This window comes from Lissotriton vulgaris, chromosome 12, assembly GCF_964263255.1.
Source record: "Lissotriton vulgaris chromosome 12, aLisVul1.2, whole genome shotgun sequence".
Taxonomy (NCBI): Eukaryota; Metazoa; Chordata; class Amphibia; order Caudata; family Salamandridae; genus Lissotriton; species Lissotriton vulgaris.
Genome location: NC_141700.1, coordinates 783,660,681 through 783,675,504, shown reverse-complemented (window position 1 = coordinate 783,675,504; position 14,824 = coordinate 783,660,681). Strand labels below are relative to the sequence as shown.

General features: G+C 45.1%; 1 pseudogene; it reads left to right on the top strand.

Moving 5' to 3' along the window:
• Positions 1–1,282: 1,282 nt before the first annotated feature.
• Positions 1,283–14,824, top strand: part of LOC147678710 (phospholipid scramblase family member 5-like) — a 91,026-nt pseudogene continuing 77,484 nt past the window's right edge.

Below are 14,824 nucleotides of genomic sequence, written 5' to 3'. Positions count from 1 at the left end.
TTTATGGCCCACCGTGCTTCTTTATGGCTCACCTGTGCTTCTTCATAGCTCACCCATGCTTATTCATGGCTCACCCATGCCTCTGCATCTTCATGGCCCACCCATGCTTCTCATGGCTCACCTGTGCTTCTTCAGAGCCCACCTGTGCTTTTCAGGGTATACCTGTGCATCTTCATGGCCCACCCATACTTCTTTATGGCTCACCTTTACTTCTTCATGGCCCAGCCATGCTTCTTTCTGGCCCACCCATACTTCTTTATGACTCACCTGTGCTTCTTAATGGCGCAGCTTTACTTCTTTATGGCTCACCTGTGCTTCTTCATGGCCCAGTCATAGTTCCTTTTGGCCCACCCATACTTTTTTATGGCTTGTTTGGGCTTCTTCATGGCCCGGTTGTACTTCTTTATGGCCCACCCATACTTCTTTGTGACCCACCTGTTCATCTTCATTGCCCACCCATACTTGATTTTGGCTCACCTGTCCTTTTTCATGGCCCAACCATGCTTAATTCTGGCCCACCCATACTTCTTTATGACTCACCGATGCTTCTTAATGGCCCAGCTGTACTTCTTTATGGCTCACCCCTACTTCTTTATGGGGTCACCTGTGCTTCTTCATGGTCCACATACGTCTTAATGGCTCACCCATGCTTCTTCATGGTCCACTCACTTCTTCATGGTTCACCTGTGCTTCTTCATGGCCCAGCCGTACTTCTTTATGACCCACCCATACTTCTTCATGGCCCAGCTGTACTTCTTTGTGGCCTACCCATACTTTTTCATAGCTCACCTGCACTTTTTCACAGCCCATCTGTACTTCTTTATGGCCCACCCATACTTCTTCATGGTCCACCCGTGCATGTTTATGCCCAACTGCGCTTCTTAATGGCCCATCTGTACTTCTTCATGGCTCACCCGTGCTTCTTAAAGGCCCACTGCTGATTCTTTATGGCTCACCTGTGCTTCTGCATGGCCCAGCCATGCTACTTTCTGGCCCACCCATACTTTGTTTTGACCCACCCGTGCTTCTTAATGGTCCAACTGGACTTCTTTATGGCTTACCCATACTTCTTTAAGGCGCACCTGTGCTTCTTCAAGGACCGAACATACTTCTTCATGGCTCAACCGTGCATCTTCATGGCCCACCCATACTTTTTCATGGTTCACCTGTGCTTCTTCATGGCCCAGCTGTACTTCTTTAGAGTCCACCGACACTTCTTTATGGCTCGCCTGTGCTTCTTTATGGCCACCCATACTTCTTTATTGCTCACCTATGCTTCTTCATGGCCCAGCTGTACTTCTTTATGGCCCACCCATACTTCTTCATGGCTCACCCATACATCTTCATGGTCGAGCCGTATTTCTTTACAGCCCACCCATTCTTCTTCATGGTCCACTTGTGCTTCTTCATGTCCCAGCAGTACTTCTTTCTCATGGCCGTTCCTGAATTCTGGAGCCGGGTTTGGGCACAAATAGCACTCGTCCTACCATGGGGTAGGTGGCATCAAAGACAGTGTTTTAAATGGGCAGGTACTGTTCAGTACTGAGCATCTGCACTTCTTTAAGTTGAAAGGGAGAGTACTGACACTTCTCGGCACATCTGAGTTAAATTTCATGGGAGAGTACTGACACTTCTCGGCACTTCTGCATTATATTTAACGCGAGAGTACTGTTACTTCTCACCACTCCGGCTTTACATTTAACGCAAGAGTACTGTTACTTCTCACCACTTCTGCATTACATTTAATGAGAGAGTAATGACACTTCTCAGCACTTCTGCATCACATTTAATGAGAGAGTACTGGCACTTCTACGCACTATTGCATTGCATTTAACGGGAGAGTACTAACACTTCTCAGCTCTTCTGCGTTAAATTTAATGGGAGAGTACTGACACTTCCCACCACTTCTGCATTACATTTAATGGGAGAGTACTAGCACTTCTCAGCACTACTGAATTGCATTTAGTGGGAGAGTACTGGTACTTCTCAGCACTTCTGTGTCACATTTAATGGGAGAGAACTGGCACTTCTCAGCACTTCTGTGTAACATTTAATGGGGGAGTACTGGCAATTCTCAGCACTTCTGCATTACATTTAATGGGAGAGTTCTGGCACTTCTGCATTACATTTAATGGGAGAGTACAGTCACTTCTCAGCATTTCTTCAATACATTTAATGAGAGAGTCCTTCTCAGCACTTCTGCTGGTAAATAGAGCACATGTAATGTATAAATGAGCTCTTGTTTAAAATTAATAACACTGGGGGAAAACGGAAAGTATAGCTCATTTGACAGTAGAATTGTCTTTTTAAAAGCAATATTTCATAGATTTTTTTAAATCTAGACCAACCACCGTAGAGAACTGGTTTTTAATTGTTATATTTTAAAAAACGGTTGAAGCGTATTGAGTTACAGAAAGGGTTTAAAAGCGGTAGTAAAGTATACTGCTGACAGAGATATGTTTGTCCTTCTTAATACCAGTTTTTCTATTATTATGAAATACCAAAAAAACAAAACCTTTCAACATGTTAAAAATTCAAAGCTCGTTCCTTTAAATGTGTTTGTCTTTTTTGGAGGGGTAAACACATCTTCCAAGTCCTAAGTTTCACACTTAGGCCCTCAAAAAGTACAAACCTTTCCAGTCAGTCACTTACTCATGGTGTAGTATACCATCCCTCCGACAGTACCCTTTGGCGCCTCGTAATGGGGTATGTAGCACTATGCACCAGGATCGGACTGGCCATTAGAACAATGTGGCAGTGCCAGAAGGGCTAGTCTGACAGGTCAGTGTGTGGACTGTTTTATTTGCTTGCTTGTAGGACTGGTTTATGGGCGAGTGGGCTGGTTTTTATGGTTGATTTCCCTTATATAATTACAAACAAAGCCCCCACCCCCTTCCACCTCTACGCTCCCTTCTTCTCGCCCTCTTCCCCTTTAATGTTTTTCTGTTGAGACCTAGCCATTTGACCGATGCCCGTGGACCTACCTGATAGCTGAAGAGGAGATGGACCGAGGATTCCCCCTCGGCCGTCACCTACCCTGCCGGACCTTGGACACACTTTCCCTTTGTCTCTGCTGTTTCTATACACTACCCCTTTTGCCCTCACCCCCTTTCCATTCCTCACCCCATTTTCCCTTTCTTCTATGCTCCTAAAAAGTTTTTTTCTGGTATCTTGTGTAACTATTTCCCCCTCGTCTCTACGTCCTGTCTTCCTCCTACCCCTTTACCCTATCCCCTTACCCTTCCTGCTCCATTCACCTTGTCCCCTATATTCTTTAAATTCTTTTCTTGATACTTATGTAACTTTTAACTGCTGTAATTTGCAACATTATTGTCCCTCATGTAAAGCGCTCTGATTCCATCGGGTCTAGCCAGCGCTGTATAATAACTCATTAATTAAATTTGTTCCCATTTAGTACTCTTTCTCCCTTTGTCTACCTCCCTAGCTCCTATCCACTCTCCCCTGAATCTCTCCCCTTGCCTGCTACACCGCCTAGCCCCCTGTCCTTTGTGCCCTTTGACTAAGCACTCATTCTCCCCTTGTTGGGGAAAGATCCAATATTTATACTCTGGAGTCTCAGCGAACCCGCTGAGAGAGTCCACTGCGCCAAGGGAGCCCCTCACAGCTGAGTATGGTATGGCACCCCTTGCCAAAGCACTCCCTCTCCCCTTTTTGGGGAAGGATCCAGTATGTAAGCCCTGGAGTCTCAGAGACCCCTATGAGAGAGTCCACTGCGTAAAGGGAGCCTCTCGCAACAGAGATGGGGAAATGATACCACTTCCCCTGGGATCACAGCTTACTGGACTTTGGACGTTGCTTTGACTCGTCTACCAGTTTGTGTTCCCGTCACCCTTCCCCTCCTCTTTCCTTGCATTGTCCTTCACCCTCCCCTCCTCTTTCCCGCCTTAATTACCTGTCTACTTCCCCAGGTCCTGCCCCCTCCCCTGAGTCTCTCACCCCTGCCTGCTTTTCCCCTTTCGTATTTGTGCTTATTGTAAGCATGGGCGGAAAATCCGTTTCGCTCACGGATTTTGCGGATTTTCGGTAAATTCGCAATCCGCGAGATTCGCGAATTTCCCGCAAAATCCGCAAATCCGCGAGCAGCGGATTTTATGGCTTGCTCGCACTGTTCGCGTGAGTTCGCGGCTTCCCAGTTCAACTTCGCGCCCCGCGAATAAGCGCTAAATTGCAGAAATACGATCTTAGCAAAACTGAAACTACTTACCAGGTTCAAAAGTTCAAGCTCATCATTAGTAGCCATTTCCTGTAGTGCTTCCTGAGGGGCCCCTCCAGAGTTCAGTTGCCTACTTGCAACTATTATGTGACCCTGCTCTGACCCTCAGAATAGTTACACATATGCCACAAAGGTCCTGAATTACAGCTAAGGGAGACAAGCAGGAGCCAGGCTGGAAGTTCAAATCCAGTGACACATTAATCAGCCCCAAATTCATTATTGTCAGTTGGGGCAGGGCAGGTGTTGTAACTAATTTTGCAACAATGAAAGCACTTAGCAAGTGCAAAAGATCACTAATCAGGAAGCACTAAGGAAGCAGGTGCCAGCTAAAAAAATATTCTGTGACACATTAATCAGTCCCAAATTAATTCAGGTCACTTGAGGCAGGGAAGGTGTGCTTTGCTTTGCCACAATAATGTACACTGGACAACCAGAGGGTGCTGTGATGAAACAGAGGGTGGCATGGGTGGGCCAGAGGGTGACATGAGTAGTCAGAGAGTGGCAGTGGTGACAGAGAGTGGCAGTGATGAAGAAGAGTGTCCCAAACAGGCTGGACACGTAGAAACAACAAGTTCGCAAAACTTGCGACCCGACAGGTAAGTTCGCGTTTGCGAAATTGTACAAAACCCTCGCGAACTGGCAGAAACCCGCGCGAACACAAAAAAAAAATTTCGCGAGAATTCGCGGTTTTTGCGGATTGCGAGTTCGAAAATCCGCAAAATTCGCGAACACGAGATTCGCAAAATTCGCCCATGCTTAGCTTATTGTTTATCTCTACCTTACAAGTATCTATGTTGCCAGGCTCTAACAACTGTGTAACCTTTGTAACGATGTAACTTGCAACTACGATCTGATACTCATATAAAGCGCTACGATACCTCCGGGTCTAGCTAGCGCTATATAAAACCTTTAAAATTAAAATTAAATAAATAAATAAATGAATCCTTAGGACAGTTACCCCGAACCCCTGCTCTTTGGGCACGCTGAGCAGAGCTGTCTGGGATGTGACAGCGAGACGAGCACATACTGACCTCTGAAGCACGACCCTCAGGGTGCCCCAGCTCTCAGGGCCCCTGAGAGCAGTGCTCAGAGTGGGGGTGCAGCCATCAGTGTCAAATCACTGGAGTCACAGAGATTGTGAAAAATCCAAGCACCACACAAAAGAGAAGGGGTGGCAAGTGTGAGCAGCAGATTGTGGTAAGGCTGTGTAGTATGTAGTTGGTGGCGCACCTTGGAGCACACGGATGCAAATATATCACTGAAGCATGGTGGGTAGCACCGTCATTTACAGACAGCGCGCTTTCCATTGAAAAGACCATTATATTTGCACGGACAGAGTTTAAGTGGGAAAACTATTCAGCACAAGGGATAATGTGTGAAAATCGGGGTTCAGTGAATATTTGATTAGCGCATCCCCAAGTGTATTGATTCGTTTTGATTCTATTAAAACCTTTGTTTCCAACACTCTTCAGAATTACAAAAAAAATGTGGTTTTATTTGTGCTTTGTAACTGCGGACATATTCTGAAATGTATGTACAGTTCATTTACAGATGTTTTCGTGTCAGACAAATTGATTTCCTTTCACATCTGAACTCTGCTAGATCCCACAGTTCACTTAATAAAATCCTTCAGGTGGCAGAGACGTAAAAGTCAACACCAATGTCCATGATAGAAGAACAAGCAGCAGTGTGTTAGAAGACACAGCTTGACCTCTGACCCCAGTCTGTGAAAGTACAGCACATGTGACAAGATAAAAACAAACTTTAAAAGCTTCTTAATTACTTCTTCGCCTTCTGACCTCCAGCGTGGTTATTTTAGGGGTGCTGCAGCCCCCCAACACACCCCTACTTCCAGCGCCTGTGCTGGCTCTCTGCACATATCCTGGCCCGGGGGAGGGGCGACGAACCGCGGGGGCATTTGAGGACTTTCCAGAACGGAGTTAGACCTGGCCCCAGTTCCAGCGGCTGAAGTCACACCTGGCTTGCCCCTGCCAACAGCTTCGAGTGTTCTCTAGATAACAGCCAGGCAGGGCTGCTGTGCTGTGAGAGGACAGCGTTGAGCAGAACTGGGCGGGCTGAGAACAGAGGGAAGCCCTAATACAGCAACCAGCAAAGGCGCAAGAGCACACGGCGAGACACAGCAGCATCTGGGACCGAGGGCACAGACAGGCTCCGGGACTGCCGGCCACCTGCAAGGTGCACAAGATCACACAGAGGGTGACAGCAGCACCCGGGACCGAGGGCACAGACAGGCCGTGACTGCAGGCCACCTGGAAGAGGCCAAGATCACACAGAGAGACACAGCAGCATCTGGGACCGAGGGCAGAGGGAGGCCCTGGGACTGTCTGCCACCTGCAAGGTGCACAAGATCACACAGAGAGACACAGCAGCACCTGGGACCGAGGGCACAGGCGGCAAGCTGCCTTCATGGCCCGGGTACCCGGGGTAACAACAGCAGTGCCTGTCAGGGGTAGTAAAAGGGCAAGCCTCGGGTTACAGGTGCCGCCCCCCCCCCCCCCCCAATATTTGCAACTGAAAGGGCCAAGAAGGGAGAGTCCGTGATAATCACACTATAGGCTGTAAACACACATGCATTATTGAATTGAAATTGCATTTATATAGCGCTTCTTTCCCATGAGGAGGTATTGAAGCGCTTTACGGCGAGCAGCACGCTGCCTGGGAGCCCAGAGTTCGTGGTCATCCGTTGGTGTTGGGGCTGGTCTTATCTCTCAAAGAAACCTTTCCCTGTCTTTACCCCGCCGTCTTTGTGGCGCATTAATGACTCAGGTGAGAACGTTAGAGGTGGTTTGTGAGAAGCTCCTGGAATGAATAGATATTGTCAGTCTTCAGAGAAAGAGAGCTTGAGACAGGTGAGAGATTCGGAGCAGTCTATATGTACAAGAGACGCACAGAAGGGAAGGAGAGGACATTCAAAATAAACAAGGGAAGTAAAAATAGCAAGTTTAGTTCAAGCTTAATTTTTCACTCAGTTATTAGGAGTAAAGCATCAGGTGACATTTGTTTTCAATAGCTTGCAATCTGTGGTTGTAGAATTTTAAATGGCGCTCTGAAGGAATGTGGCTTTTAACAGTCTTTGTATAAACACTTTAACTTTCAAAGAGGCAGCAGATACTTGCCTCGCCACAAAAAGGAACCCCAGTGCTGGCTGTGACCCCGTTACGAGCGACAGTCAAGCACTGCGACATTGAATCACATCCCAGCACTCGTAGTAACCATTTGACAACACCAGCAGTGAGACAGCTCTTGTGCACATCACACCCCTGTAGATTAGGGCACAAGTCCTATAAAAGGAAGTGGGGGACTGACCAAGTAAGACAATATGCAAATGACATCATGACGTCACGACATGGCGCTACAAAAGAAACAAAATAGTGCTATTTAAATTATTTGTGCAAATACTGGGACAGACTAACCCATCTGACAGTCTTACAGTGCCTGCATTTATATACAGGGACAGAACAAAGGAAAAAGCATGCCTTCTTTAAGTACCTGTGAAGAGAAGGCATGCGTAGCTTTGTTTCCCTCTGTGGCATTTACATTTGAATGTAAGGTTCCAGGCGGCCCCCAGTCAGCATACACAAACCACTTAACTTAACTTCGATCCAGCTGGGGATGAAAAAAGGCTCCCTCACTGCGGAGTGGTGAAACTTTTCAAACACTCACCAGGCCTCTTCAGCCAGGCTAGCTTGAATCCAGTGACAAATTGAGCAAGGGACACACATCTGGGCAAACCCTGCCAACTCAGGGCGAACCAAGAAAACACAAGGAGATGATGGACGGAGCCCTGAAACTTTTCAAACAATCACCACCAGTCACAGATCTGGGTTTAATCCATCATCATTTTGTAGCTCACTCCTCCGCCACCACAGTTCAGACACAGATATATGCAAATCAGTCTTGACCCTGTGCCTCATGGGAACAGTCCAGACCGAACTGCCAAGCCATCTCTTCCCAGAACCAGCAATAAGCATCCTGGGACCAGTTTCGGGCTAACAGGCCTCATCAGCCAGGCTAGTTTAGTTTGAAACCAGTGTCTAAGTGCACTGCTTGTGACCTCATATATTATCACTCATGACATGTTTTATGGCATCATTTATGACATCACTGTAGACCGTCCTATTTTTTTTTTACAATTGCTCCCGGATTTGTTTACATGTGTGGTAGTAGCAAGGTTTTTGAGGTCCGTCATCACCAGAAGGAAGTTTTTAATCGATGCACCCTAAATCTGTAACTGGTTTTATTAAATTTGTGTTTAATGATTTGAATAACTTCTTCTTTTTAAACTTGTACTGTATGGCAAACTTTCTTTATATTTTTCAAATAAAGTTATTCTGACTGATTGACCTCATCCCGTGAGTGTGTTAGCCTGTTGTAAACTTTGCATAGTAACAGGTAGCATCCTAGCTCTCCACCTAGTTTTGTATAACCCCTTTTCTCCTAAAAGGGTAAAAGTGTTTGCAAAATGTCTATGCTCCAATTGGGTATATTAGTGTGTAGAGGTATTCAGTGCCCGGCCGAAAAAACTAAAGAAAATTGGCGTAATTGCAGCAAAGATATTAGAATATGGCAGCCCACTAGTTTTTTAATATCATTGGGGGAGGGGTTGTAAGTGACGCCACAAGCCACCTAGCCCCTCTCCCCGATCCACCTAAGGCCCTAGCTCCACTAACTTTGACCCAGGGAACCCACTCCCGGCACACAGTTGCTTTGCCCACAGGAGTGCAGACAGGGACGTGTCTGCTCCCACCTAACGGACCTGCAAAAATGCTCCCCTTGGGTGGGAGCATGCATTTGTTTCCCTGCCCTTGCTCTTGGGGGCAGGGAAACCTATATTGCTCAATACCAATAAGAGAGAGTGAGGGAGATTTATGTGAGGTGGGAACTCCTGGTCCCCGGAACTAATTATGAAAAAACAAAAGAGGAGTAACCCCTCAGAGGCAGAGAAATGTTTCTCTGGATCTAGGCTTGTGTGCTCTAGTCAGCACAGTATGCCCCAACCTGTTATCGGATAATGCATATCCTTATAGAAGACCCCTCACTCACCAACCTAGTTGGTGACATGCTTCATCATCGGGGTCCCACCCCACAAGCCTAGTGCCTATAGGGTGTGCTGCGACAACTGACTACAGTGGAGCTGGTAAGTATTTTTCTTTTATATGTTCAGAACTATCAAGACGTGTATTAAAAAGGTTCAAAACTGCTCACTCCAAGTGTTTATTCTTGAGTACTTGAACCTTGTTAAAAAAGATGTGTGTGTGTGTGTGTGTGTGTGTATGTGTATGTGTGTGTGTGTGGGTTTGTGTTACTATCCTTGTGGGGACTTGAGTGCGATAACACACTCACGCTGTGGGGACTTGATTGCACTGTGGGGACCTGAACCCAGGTCCCCACAAGGCAATGTCTTTTAACCCCTTAAGTGCTGCTGACGGCCAATGGTCGTCAGCAGCGCTACCTCCCCAGTGCTGCGCACGACCATTGAACGTCCATTCAGCACTAGTTCTAATGGACAGCGCAGCACTGGGGAGAAATGTTTACACGCAGCTAAGGTGTTAAATGTTAAAAAATGGCTTCAGTAACATCTGTGTCAATTTTTACAACTTTTTAAAAAATTGCCTTGTGGGGACCTGTGCTTCATGAAGTGTGTTTATTTTTCTGCTCAGCTCTGCCCCCGTAGACAGGAGGTGGTACTGCAGTCTTAAACACACTTTGGATTCTAACACACTTTGCTCACTAAAAGCACACATTAGCAGCAGAAAGGACATACATTTTGACGGGAAAGCTACATAACACCATCTTTATCCAAATATTTTTCATGCAATTAACTTTTTCTCTATTCATTAAAATAAAACTTTTTTTACATGAAGTATTTAATTTAGACGTTTTGAGTCTGGAATATTGTTATTGGTTTTTAAATATTGCTAAAAGCAAATTGAGCCCAGAATACTTCAGTATTGTAATTTGATTCTTAACTGCAATTAAAGAATAATTTTGCACTCGCTGCGATAAATAGAAATTGGTTTCATCGTATTGGGCAAAAAGACTAGAAGCATCAATGCTTATTGTTACATTTGAATGCTTATACCAGGAATTCAGATTCTTTATGTTGCTTTTGTAATTTTAGATTCTTTTGGGGGTAGGTAGTGGCAAAGGGTGGGCAGGGTAATTTTAGTGTTTAGGGGTGGTAAGGCTATTTTTAGGGTTTAAGGGTGGATAGTGGCAAAGGGTGGTAAGGGAAATTTTGAGGTTTAGATGTGGTTAGTGGTAAAGGGAGTAAAGGGTAATTTTAGGGTTTTTGGCGGGTATTATTAAAAGTTGGTAAGGGTCATTTTAGGATTTAGCGGTGGGTATTGGTAAAAGATGGTAACAGAAATCATAGGGTTATGGGATGGGTATTGGTAACGGATGGTAAGGTTAATTTTGGATTTAAAGGGTGGAGATATATATATATATATATATATATATATATCATAGCAGCATGGCCATAATAAACTAGTAACCTGAAATCACCTCTGGAGTGAGAGTCTTACTGGCTTCTCATTGATTCTGAGACACGGGTGCTGCTGTGATATTTAACAGGGTACAGTGTCCTGCAACTCGGCACCGGTCTCACGAGGTGGATGTGGCAGAGTAAAGTCCACAGGGAGAGTGAGATGCACATATATATATAGTGAGATTTACTTACCTTAAATGTACTTACCATTCGAGGTAAAAGCATCTGCATGGTGAAGACATGTGTAATAAAGGCTACATTCAAAAAGCATGTGTGGTAAAGGCATGCGTTGTAATGTCATTCAACCTGGCTAGATGCCTTTAACAAAGCTTGTGGTTAGCATCGCTTTAATCACAAATTTTACAATTTGCACCAATCAAAGGATTATTATTCCCACTGAAGCTAAGCTTGACAGTTTCTTGGCACGTGCAGACACTGAGTATATACAGTGTATCTCTCAGTTATCTCCTTTTCATTGGCTCTACCCACTTTAAGTGACAGCAAATGTGTCAGAGCTTCTGGAACATTGCTGCAATGCAGCACACATTCCGATTCATGGTTCAATAAACTACATGGCATAAAAAGGTACATTATGCACATAGATACACACAGGCTCAGATTTACAAAACTGTCACACAGTGCGCCACAACACCCAAAGTTGCTGCACTGCATTCCATTGCATGAGAAGGAGGGAGCAGGAAAGCACCAAATCTACTAAGATATGGTACTGTTCCACTCCCTACCATGTGTTTGCGCACAATTAGGCTGCTGTGCGCCATGCACACACATTTTCATCATAGTGCATTGTTGTCTGTGTGAGTCTTGCATAGGTTTTGTACTGGAAGGATACCCTTCCAGTACAAAATACTATGCCTAGACAAACTTTAAAAAGTTCCCTCTTAGGATGTGTGCACGTACAGTGCAGTGTATATGAAAAGTGGGAATTTAGGAGAAATAAAAGCATTTCTACTTTTCAACGCCTGCTTCAAAATGTGTTTTTTTTTGGTGCAAAACCCTGTCTATTCTTGTTTGTAAGTAGGATTTTGCATACAAACTGTGGGTAGTTGCATGGAAATTCCCATATACCACCCACGGCACACCCCATTTGATGCAGAGTACTGCAAAGCAGCGGTGAATTTTTGCCTTGTCCAGCATTCCGTCCATTAATTGTTTCTTTTGCAAATGTCGCCCAAAGTGAGAAGGGTATGCCCAGGCGTGAGCCCTGTGCTCACTACACCACTGGATTCAAGCTAGCCTGGCTGATGAAGGGTGATGCCTTGAAACTGGTCCCAGGATGCTTGCTTCCGGTCCAGGTAGGACCTGGCTTCGCAGTTTGGGCTGGACTGTTCCCACAAGGAACAGGGTCAAGACTGATTTGCATATGGCTGGTTCCAACCCGGGGGGGAGGGTGGGGGGATTAGCAAAAAAATGATATGTTAAACCCAGATCCTTGTGATTGGGGTGAAAGTTTGGATTGTCCAGCATTCCCTCGATCAATTGTTTCTTTTGCAATTGTTTTATTTTAAGGCAACTTTCCAGGACAAAACAAGTTTTGTGCTGGAAAGTAAATCAATGAAAAAACATTTTGTGCAGGTTTTTGTCACTTTTCAATTGCTATTGCTATTGATGGTAACACAAGTTCAAGTCCCCACAAAGATGGTTCTGTGCGCGTGATTAAATAATAATATATTTGCAGATTTGAAGCAGGATCCTATATAATTAATTTTTTCTTAACATTTTTCTGTTATTGGTATATTTTTAAAACATTGGGAAAGGTTAGTCCCCACAAGGCAGGTGTTCACACATAGTCCCCACAAGGATAGTAACATGTGTGTGTTTGTGTGTGTGTGGGTGTGTGTGTGTACACAGATATGCAAATCCGTTGTAAGTGTTTGGGGGCGGTCAGGATCAGGACTTGGAAGATGCAGAGGCTGGAATGGGCCATGATGCCCCCCCATCTCTCAATAATGCTAATAAATAGCATATTACACTGTGTGTACATACATACAATGTATGCAATGTCTTTTTTCACATATATTTGTTACAAAGGGTATTTCACCAAGATCAGGATGCAGGGTGTTCACCTGATTGCATGAAGGTAAAGCGCCTTGAAGAGGCCTCCTGAGCTCTCGCCCTGTTCTCCAGTCATTTGTACCCGAGATACAACATGGAGTTCGACCTTTAGACTGCACAAATGCACAAATGTGTTTATTAGTCCAGTTGCTATAAATAACATGCTGTTAGGCCACACCTAACGTTCACAGCCATAGAATATACACAAATAACCCATGTATCTGCTTCTTGGAGGACTTTGGGCGTTAACACCATTTGTGAGGTTTGGTAAATTTAGTACCATATATTGGGTAATAGAAATATAATTATACTTACAGCACTTAGAAATGGATGACGTGGAATGAAGCGCCATGCAACACAAAGATATTAGAAGTGGGATATTTAACCCTCAAAAAAGTTCCTGTTATGTTATAGTGAACATAAGGCAGTAGGTTCTTTCCTAGAGTAAAATACCTCATTTGTAAGAAGAAAAAACAAAACCTCCTAATGTTCACGAACATTGAAAAGAAATAATGTAAAAAACTGAGCCACACAGTGGGAGAGCCAATGAAGTAATATACTTAAGTGGGTGATCCTTGGACCAAGCAAACTCTCCCTGGTGTTTCAGGGCAACCAATGAGGATTGTTAGACCCACCTCCAGGTGTGACCGGTGCAGCTGCACCAGGTTCTGAACTCTGGTGTCAGGGCTGTGTTTAGAAATACCGTAGGTGTTTTTCCAGGCACCTGCTGCAGAGTTCCTTGTGTGTCCAGCAGTTTTTCGGCAACAATAAAAATGCCAAGATAACTCTGATGATGGCTCTGACTGCCAGAGAGAAAAGGAGTTTAGTAGCAGTTCTGACTCCTGATACAGTAGTGCAGGGGTTAATATGCCATATGGGTTACTGGTTTTGCCACAGAGACCTGTATGGGGTTTCAAATAGTGGCCATACATTGTGTCTTGTGGATTGGTGCCTGAATCGATGGGGCCTTGTGGCCGATGTCTGAATGGTGTTCTGTTGAGTAGGGTGTGGGTAGGGCTTTGCAGTTAATGTCTGAATGGTGCTTTGTAGATTAAGTGGAAACAGTGCTGGGCCTTGGTGGGAGTTCTGTAGATTGAGTTGGAGCGGAGACCTGTGTTTAGAGTGGGAAATGGAAAGAAGGGTCAAGCTGGCACCTTTCAGAGGCGGTCTAAATTTGCAATCGGTGAAGGGACATGGATGGGGCTTTTGCCCCAATGGAAATCCCGATCTTCTGATGATTTAGTAAGCCCCCTTACCCTCAACCCCATCTGCTACCCTCAGAAGTTTGAGGGGGCCTGACTCCAAAGCCTTGTGCTCGGCATAACAAAGTTTGAAGACCATTGCTATTGACTGATTTACACACGTGATTAATTCTCGCTGAATAATGTGTGTTTCTTATAAAGTGCTCTGACACCCTACACTGGTAAGAGTAGCACTATAAAACAAATTAAATGTATGTGAGAGAAGGGCTATGAAGAGATAAGGGGCACGGTTGGAGGGTGGTACTGAGGGAATCCGTGGTGATCACTGGGGCCTCGTTTGCCTTATTTCTAAGTGTGCCTGTGCCCTTGTCAGGAGCACATTTCTGCTTGCGCCCCTCATTGTCGCTGTCAGCTCTGGAAACTACAGTAAGAAGACAAGTACCAACCATCATACTTGTTCATGTGTGGCAACTCTGACTATTCCAGGCCACCAAAGCTGTAAGCGTGGCTTTGTGGCAGGTATTAGTCATTTATACTGTAAATTGAATTAACTGTCGTGCTCATCCCTAACTTTGACAAACAGCGCCACCATGTGGCACACTATAATGTGTGCCAGTGTTGACAATTAAATGCCTGAATTGAGCACAGGAAACCACTGCCTCAAATGAAGCACATCACCAAAAAGGAATACAGCACCTGATGCTACCAGTGCTAAAGCCAACTCTGCCCACCTCCTTCTACCCTCCCCTTCCTGGCTTGTACAAAGGCAGGCAGTTTCCTCTACCCTGGCCAGGCAGAGTTATG